This window comes from Sinocyclocheilus anshuiensis, unplaced genomic scaffold, assembly GCF_001515605.1.
Source record: "Sinocyclocheilus anshuiensis isolate Anshui unplaced genomic scaffold, SAMN03320099.WGS_v1.1 scaffold857, whole genome shotgun sequence".
In the NCBI taxonomy this organism is placed as follows: Eukaryota; Metazoa; Chordata; class Actinopteri; order Cypriniformes; family Cyprinidae; genus Sinocyclocheilus; species Sinocyclocheilus anshuiensis.
In genome coordinates this window covers 58224-67340 of record NW_015558583.1, presented here as the reverse complement: position 1 = coordinate 67340, position 9117 = coordinate 58224, and the positions used below count along the sequence as shown (strand labels likewise).

General features: G+C 36.1%; 1 protein-coding gene across 1 annotated transcript in view; it reads right to left on the bottom strand.

The window, feature by feature from the left end:
* Positions 1-6330, bottom strand: part of LOC107679841 (deleted in autism protein 1 homolog) — a 28683-nt gene extending 22353 nt beyond the window's left edge. The window contains exon 1 of the mRNA XM_016475536.1: positions 6058-6330. The gene's annotated coding sequence lies outside the window, so the exon portion shown is untranslated. The remainder of the gene's footprint in view (positions 1-6057) is intronic.
* Positions 6331-9117: the final 2787 nt, after the last annotated feature.

The window sequence follows — 9117 nt, the reverse complement described above, 5'->3', positions numbered from 1 at the left end:
TCCTGTACTCGTACTCGTACTCGTTAAAATGCCCCGATACCAAACGCCGATACCTCACAGCATGTGATCAGTGCCATATTCAGACAAAGAAACACCGACAACAGAACAACAGACAGCAGAATGGAGTTATAAGAGATTAAGGATGTCTACGAAGTATATGTATGCAATGAATATAATGTTAAACGTTCAGTATTGACTGTATAGCTGATGGGCGCGAGCTGATAAGCAAAGCACGCTGAGTGGATTGAGCGCGTGGTCAGCAAAGCGCGTGATTACAGAACTAAGCCGCTGCAATGGAGCAGCTCTAATGCTATTAGATTAAAGATGATTTACCAGAGAGCAAAAAAAGTTAAAGTAACAAAAACCAGTAAAACTGATACAAATTTGGGACCAAAAATTATTCAGACCGAGTTTGGGAAAAATAAATGAAGTTCAGGTTTCCATGAAGCTGGGTGACAGCACGCCCAGTAGACTACAGGCTGTCATTAAGGCTAAAGGTTGCCCGACTAAGTATTGATAGTTGTGTAAATATTGTCATACTGTCTGAATAATTTTTGGTTGATTGTAATCCATTACATACCTTTCTATCAAAGTTATCTAACATTATCAAGCCGAATTTGTTCTGACACAGTTTAACAGAGTTCTTGTCATATTTTATTACCATTTTTAAACTATAGCGAATAAACTGTGATAATGTGAGAAATGTTGAAGGTGTCTGAATAAAAGGTTTGACTGTATCTATTTGATAAATGAAGTTAACCAACTAACATTATACATACTCCTTTGGTTTCTGTACCCAATATTTAAAAAATGTATAAATGTAATAAAAATATCGTTATCGGTACTCTGTATCGGCAAGTACCAAAAATAAAAGTATCGTATCAGGCGAGTACTGGAAAAAGTGGTATCGGATAAAAGTATCGGTATCGGGCGAGTACTGGAAAAAGTGGTATCGGTGCATCCCTAAAAAAAAAAAAATCATTTTGCATTCAATAAAACAATCCGACACACAGCATATATTACAATAAGTGGCTTCAGTGAAATTTACTAAAATACTCTTTTAAAAAAAATAATAAAATAAAATAAAAAAAGCGAGTGAGCAAGCGGCGGCGGGGGGGATAGGGGGGTATACAATGAGAAGAATAATAGTCCATTTGCAGGTGCAGCAGATAATCCAGACATGATCGGGCTACGCAAATGTGTCCGAGTCAAACTAGATATGACTCAGTGATTACATCAGTAACTTGAACTCAAAAGACTGTTTCAAACAAGGCTACCTGCATACTTTGAATATAGTATTTGACTAAATACTGGATAGCGAAGGGTAAAGCTATTTTAATGATAGTAAAATGCTTTGTACACAAAATCTTTCATACCTAATAAATGTGTTTGTATATGTTAAACAATGTGTGGCATATTGTACTGGTAGTCTTAAGTAGTCTGGTCCACTTTGCAACTTATTCCGGTAAAGAGGAACCCACTTAGACAGGAAGAGACCAGCGTTTAATGCACTCAACCACAGTTTGTTTTGTTTTTACGTCTCAATTAGGTCTGGTTTATCTGAAACGACTGATAACACAATAATTGGGGAAAATTAAGTAGGGGAAAAACTCATTAAAATGGTGGCACAGCAATGTCAGGTTTGCAGGTAAATTTAAGACCATTTTAAGACTAAGTAAAGAAAATGTAAGGAATAATTTGAAGGGAACAATTGATTGTGTGTTGTATTAGCAATATTATCAAGCCATCTACATTACTAAAAATAATTTCACATACACAAAAAACTAACAAAAAAAACTCTTAAACCAAGATACATTTACTTGATAAGCAACATTTAATTACATAAAAGATCATCTTGTTTCTGCGGAAATGATCAAAATGAAGTAACAAATGTCTGTCAAACTATTTAATTAAATGGGAAAACAAGTTTTAATACCCCATTGACATATATGTTCTTGTTTTAAGCATAAACTATATTTTGTTCAATTTTTTTGAGACTATTATTTTACATTTGCAAGTTTACTCAAGTAAATGTATGTCTTTATGTAAGGATATTTAGATATTTGTATTGGAAAACAAAAATACTAAGAAAGACATTAATAATTTTTTGCAGTGAATGCAACACTTAATGTCGTGACTTTAAAACTTTTAAACTTTCTGCTCTGATTTAAGACTTTTTAAGGACTTAAAGGGATAGTGATGGTAGCCATTGACTTCTATAGTATTTTTTTTTCATACTTTGGAAGTCAGTAGCTACCATCAACTGTTTGGTTATCAACATTCTTCAAAGTATACATAGACTTTTCTTTTTTCCTTTACCCAAAGGTTAATAAATACTGATTATTTTATTTTATCTGATTATTTTGAAATAAATGGACACGCTGTATTAAAATCCCAATGCTTATGGCAGCTTTGATAATTAACATAATTACTGTAATCTGCAGGAAGTCTTGCCACATTACAAAACATTATATTTTTGTACTTTTTAATAATGAATATACAAAAAAAAAGAAGAAAAAAAAGTGAGACAATCAGCAAAATGGAAAAAGAAATGGTAAAAAATGGCATAAAAAAGCAATAGTAGTGGAAATCAAACTTCCACAATTATGCAGCCAAATTATTAGCATGAAAACGTCACGTTGTATGCTGATGGTTTTTCATGGGAATTTTTGAGGCTGATGTGATTTTCTGCATCTCCCTCAGCACTTTACGAGCAGGGGAAAGGTCCAAAAAAACACACCTCATCATGGAGAGAGAGCTCAGATAACTAAACAGTCTTCTCGCCAGACATGTTTTGCATACAGAAAAAGACACAACGCTCTCGCTGCTCACAACTTTTAAGCCTTTGTATGAAGTGCAAAACTTCTGCTGAAGGGATAAGGCACACGAACGAGGGGTAAACAAACCTGGAAAACGTCTGGCAGATGGTGACGGCTTTCAAGATGATTCATCAACACCAGTTTCAAAGCTTCACAATAAACCTGGGCTCCAACACTGAAACAAATCCAGTTTCTAATTAAAAATTTTCAACATTTACCCTTCACAAATGAATTTAAACAATGATGTTCGAGAATTCCAATGAGCCCCATCACACTATGCAAACTTTTCTCTACTCTCTCACCAAATTGGTCAATTTCAATCGACAGGACTCCAAAAAGTCATAAGAAAACACAAGAACCAACACTTTTTATACTTACTAAAATGTGTCAAAAGTATATCATTAGCATCTCACTCACTTCAGTACTAAAATAAGTCAACCCTGACTAATTCAAAATGTAAAAGGGTCCAACATAACCTCGATCTGAAGACATAAGTAGGTGTAAATTAAACGTTAATGTCCTCAAAAGAGCAGCTCTCTTAAATGCTTAAACGATGTGTGCTGGGCCATTCATTGTGTTGCATGCTGCTTTAAGTAGCATTTCTCTGTGGTACTGAGAATGAAAAACCACAGTTGTCACAGTTATTGACTGTTCAATTCAATAATGTTTGATCACACGACATGGCTGTGCCTTTAAGCTGTGAGTACAACAGTCACTAACCCAACCAGATAAAGAGCTATAAATTATCCATGCTGTGCGTGTACGATGCCATACAGAACAGGAACCAAGCGCAAATGTGAGGGGGGCAGATGTCAGCTTGCACTTTACACTGTTATGACTGATGGCTGTACTGTGTGAAAGCAATTGTGGTGATGACGTACATGAACCACACTTAAAGGGACAGTTCACCAAAAAAAATATTTAAAAAAATAAAGCTCTGTCAACATTTAGAATCTCTGTATAACACACAAAAGTTGTGACAAATATTAATACTGCTCACCTCCATGCAATGAAAATGGATAGGAAGCACCAAGGGTTATCAAGACAAAAAGACAAAACAACACAGTAAAAGCATAATGAAAGTTGTCTATTCGGATCATGCACCGTATTGCTAGTATTCTAAAGGAATAGGGTAGAGTTTTGTGAAAGACAAACTAAAATTAAGTTATTTATTAAAAAGATGCAGTCACCATCCACATATGGAATACTAGTTAGCCTACTATAACTATGAAAGACAAACATATACTCATAAGGTATACAATTTCTGTCTAACACACAAAAGTTGCGACAAATATTAATACTGCTCACCAGTGTTGGGGGTAACGCATTACAAGTAACGCAAGTTACGTAATCCGATTACTTTTTTCAAGTAACTAGTAAAGTAACGCATTACTTTTTAATTTACAAGAGAATATCTGAGTTACTTTTTCAAATAAGTAACGCAAGTTACTTTTTTTTTCCCAATGTATTGATTGACAGCTCTCCTGTCCCCATGTTGAGAGAAATCAGAAGATGTTACTGTAGTTCTAAAATAAATATGAATATGCATTAATTCATCTCACTCACAAAAAAACAACAACACCGATTCAGTATTCCTCAAAATGAATAAAAATAATGTAACTCAGAATATGACGCGAACCTGCAATATTTAAATATTAAACAACACAAATATCCTTTATGTATTTAATCCCATTCTATTAACCAATGTATTTGCTTCTGACCTTCGATGATCCAGTTCAACCGTACTAATAAGCAAAAATTACTCTAGACAAACATTTGTGTGTCTTTTTTTATTGCTGAAGTGTGTTGAAATGTCTTCTTCTGCATTCTACTGTACGGACGTAAATTTACTTTCCCTTCAGCCTGAGGCTTATTCATTTCACTTTTGGTGTGAAAAGGCTTTTATATTTGCCAAAAATAGAACTTTTTTTATTTTAAAAACAAACAAGCAAGCCCTGTCCAGATTTAAAAAGTAACGCAAAAGTAACGTAACGCATTACTTACCATAAAAAGTAACTAAGTAACGTAATTAGTTACTTTTTTATGGAGTAACGCAATATTGTAATGCATTACTTTTAAAAGTAACTTTCCCCAACACTGCTGCTCACCTCCATGCAATGAAAATGGATAGGAACCACCAAGGGTTATCAAGACAAAACAACACAACACAGTAAAAGCATAATGAAAGTTGTCCATTCGGATCATGCACCGTATTGCTAGTATTCTAACGGAATAGGGTAGATTTTTGTTAAGACAAACTAAAATTAAGCTATTTATTAAAAAGATGCAGTCACCATACACATATGGAATACTAGTTAGCCTACTATAACTCTATGAAAGACAAACATATCCTTCTTTGTACCAGAGATGAAAGACAGACAGGCTTTTTTTTATCTCTTTAACAAAACTCTGTCCTAAAAACACAGGAAAAACCTGGACCACACATCTGATGTTTCATCCACTTCTGTAGTGACTGTTTGGTAATATAATAAATTATGTTTTCTTACTCAGCTATACAGGCTTCCAGAACTTATCAGAACGCGAAACAGCTCATCAGAGAAACTTGACTTGCGCTTTGTTTGAAAGCTCCGCTTCAACCACCCGAGTATTTTCGTGCTGTGTAGCTCAGTTATTAACTTTGTAACGTTAGATATTACCATGATCCTCACTTGAGACGTCTGAACGTAATACAAAAGAACATAATATGACCAGCTTGACCACAATCAGGGACGCGCACGCTTTAATCGCGTGAGGTCTGTGAAGACACATATTGTTTACAAACTAGAGCATAACCGCAGGTAAAAAAAGAGGAACGAGACAAAGTAAAGTAATGCACTCAGGAACTTTTTCTGACTTGTTTGTCAGCGCAAATTAACGACAAACGTGTGTATGTGATGTACTTTAAGGTACAAAAACACAAAACCAGTTAACAAAAAGTATGTTGTTTATCTAATAATTTTTCGCCGCTGGTGGTCTATAAGAATAACACTATATATCTGAATGTTCATTGTAATAATAATAATAATAATAATAAACATGCTTGAGCAATTTGTGATCCATTATCTCCAGTCAAAAGGAGAAAACTTTCTCGATGCATTCGCTTTACTAGAAGTAACGTTAGTTACTTTCGCCGTCGCGATGCATAAGTTCTTACGTTTCATTAAAATGTCATTGTAGAAAACGTTGCAAATATGAAAATTATTATATCAAATGATAACATGCAAATGCCAAAACCTACCAAATAAAAATGTGTGAAATTGCGGGTTTATTCCAGTGGCTCGAGGAAGCTTCCGTTGTCTATTTATGAACTCCTGTCTCTTGCTACCAGCCGCGCGAATCGACGCTTTTCCACGTTGTCCATATGTTGCGTATTGCTTTTTCTTTATTCCTTTAAAATTCGCAAGGGTTGTCTTCTCAATCTCGAGACAAGTTCAGTCTGCGAGCGTTGAAGCAGCTGCACAAAAGATCCGACTTCTCAGATCGGGTTTCGTATTTACGACCCTTCTGGTCAGTTTACGTTACTGGTTACTAGGTGATCGTGTTGTGACTCCTCCCCCGATCTCTAGAGCGCTGCTCTTCGCGTCCTCAATGTAAGAGTAAGTGCATCCTTAGATGTAGAGTATCCGACAGGACCCTGACCTTTATAAAGCCTGAAGACACCTTATAAGAAAAATCAGTTTCATGGTGGAGAGTTGCTACATTCGAACACTCTGTCAGATTGTAGGTGAATGAAAATAAGTGAATGTCATTTGAGTTGAACGCCCACATTTTTACTCAAACAGTTTCAATACAGTTTCAGCGAAATTGCAATTGATGAGAGTGAAGAGATTGAAAGCCACTTCTGTATATCGCTTCATCCCACGCAGTTATTTTGAGTTCCTGTGAGGACGTGAACATTAATTTCCTTTTATTTATGCATGGGAAAATCAAACAATAAGCTACGAAAATCACATAAGCAAACACATTTTTGGATTTTATACAATTTAGTAGTATTATTTTTTACAGTTTATGACTTGACTTCGAAGGAATATGCAAATAGCTTTACCTATATTTGGCTTCGGATAACCTTATATCAGATTATTTAATGCACGTAGCCTATAACGCTGATTAGCAAACACGTTTTTGAATTTTATACAATTTAGTATTATCATTTTTCACATTCTACGACTACACCATGAATGAACAGAAAATGCAAATATAGCTTTGAAAATTTGACTCGGTTTAAATTTATATCCGATTATTTAATGAACAAGAAACTAGAAACAAACCCAATCGCTCCTCATTACAAAATAAAGAGCTCTCAACCAGATATCAGTACTCTGGTGACATCTAGTGGTAGGCTATTTGTTGACTTTATTTTACTAATAAATTGATGTTGTACTCTGAAAAGTATTTGGACACTTAAGCCACACATAAACATTTTGGAGAATGTCAAATTGCATTGGATAAAACATCAAACTCTTAAGTTCCAATAATCACGTGTTTTGGATTTTTCTCTGTTTATTTGTCCTGTTTGTTGTTTCTTTGGTAGGCTACTTTAGATTTTCTTTTTGTTGTGGACTTGTAGATAGTTCACTGTTGGACTGTCTGTTTTCCCTGTTGAAAAAAAAACAGCATATGCTGGTTAGGTATGTTTTGACGCTGGGATGCTGGTTTAAGCTGGTCCTTTGCTGGTTTAAGCTGGTCCTTTGCTGGTTTAAGCTGGTCCTTTGCTGGTTTAAGCTGGTCCTTTGCTGGTTTAAGCTGGTCCTTTGCTGGTTTAAGCTGGTCCTTTGCTGGTTTAAGCTGGTCCTTTGCTGGTTTAAGCTGGTCCTTTGCTGGTTTAAGCTGGTCCTTTGCTGGTTTAAGCTGGTCCTTTGCTGGTTTAAGCTGGTCCTTTGCTGGTTTAAGCTGGTCCTTTGCTGGTTTAAGCTGGTCCTTTGCTGGTTTAAGCTGGTCCTTTGCTGGTTTAAGCTGGTCCTTTGCTGGTTTAAGCTGGTCCTTTGCTGGTTTAAGCTGGTCCTTTGCTGGTTTAAGCTGGTCCTTTGCTGGTTTAAGCTGGTCCTTTGCTGGTTTAAGCTGGTCCTTTGCTGGTTTAAGCTGGTCCTTTGCTGGTTTAAGCTGGTCCTTTGCTGGTTTAAGCTGGTCCTTTGCTGGTTTAAGCTGGTCCTTTGCTGGTTTAAGCTGGTCCTTTGCTGGTTTAAGCTGGTCCTTTGCTGGTTTAAGCTGGTCCTTTGCTGGTTTAAGCTGGTCCTTTGCTGGTTTAAGCTGGTCCTTTGCTGGTTTAAGCTGGTCCTTTGCTGGTTTAAGCTGGTCCTTTGCTGGTTTAAGCTGGTCCTTTGCTGGTTTAAGCTGGTCCTTTGCTGGTTTAAGCTGGTCCTTTGCTGGTTTAAGCTGGTCCTTTGCTGGTTTAAGCTGGTCCTTTGCTGGTTTAAGCTGGTCCTTTGCTGGTTTAAGCTGGTCCTTTGCTGGTTTAAGCTGGTCCTTTGCTGGTTTAAGCTGGTCCTTTGCTGGTTTAAGCTGGTCCTTTGCTGGTTTAAGCTGGTCCTTTGCTGGTTTAAGCTGGTCCTTTGCTGGTTTATGCTTGTCATGTGCTGGCAAAGGACCAGCATAAACCAGCAAAAGACCCAGCATAAACCAGCAAAGGACCAGCTTAAACCAGCATCCCAGCGTCAAAACATACCTAACCAGCATATGCGTTTTTTTTTTTCAACAGGGTTTGCACTGTAAATACATTTCACCTTCCACAAAAGTGCTGTTGCGGATTGAGCCATCATTTTTTATCTCACTCTTCAAACAAATGATGTTGAACTTTTTCTTAGAGTAAGATTTTTTAAGAGATTTTACAATGGCAACTGGTGTCAAGGTGATTTGTAGTGAATGTATGAAGTCAGTCCCCCTCGGGCTGTTTAAATGAAAGAGACACATTGAAACTCTAAACTCAGTGTATTTCTACTCAGATGCTGTCACATCCTACAACCTCATCATCTGCAGAGAGAAACTGCGACTCAATTACAATGATGGACATAAAGACTTCACATGATTGTGAAGATATTTCACTGTATCCTTTTTTAATGTTTTTTTATGTATTTATTCACGTTGATAATGTATTAATGCATCTACTTAATAAAATGACAGATTTGTTTTTAAAAGAGAAAAATAATGCTTTTATTAGAATGATTTCTGAAGAGTCATGTGGCATTGAAGACTGGAGCAATGGCTGATGAAAATTCAGCTGTGCCATCAGAGGAATAGATTACATTCTAAAATATATTAAAATAGAAAAGTTATTTTTAAATTGTAATAATATTTCACAATG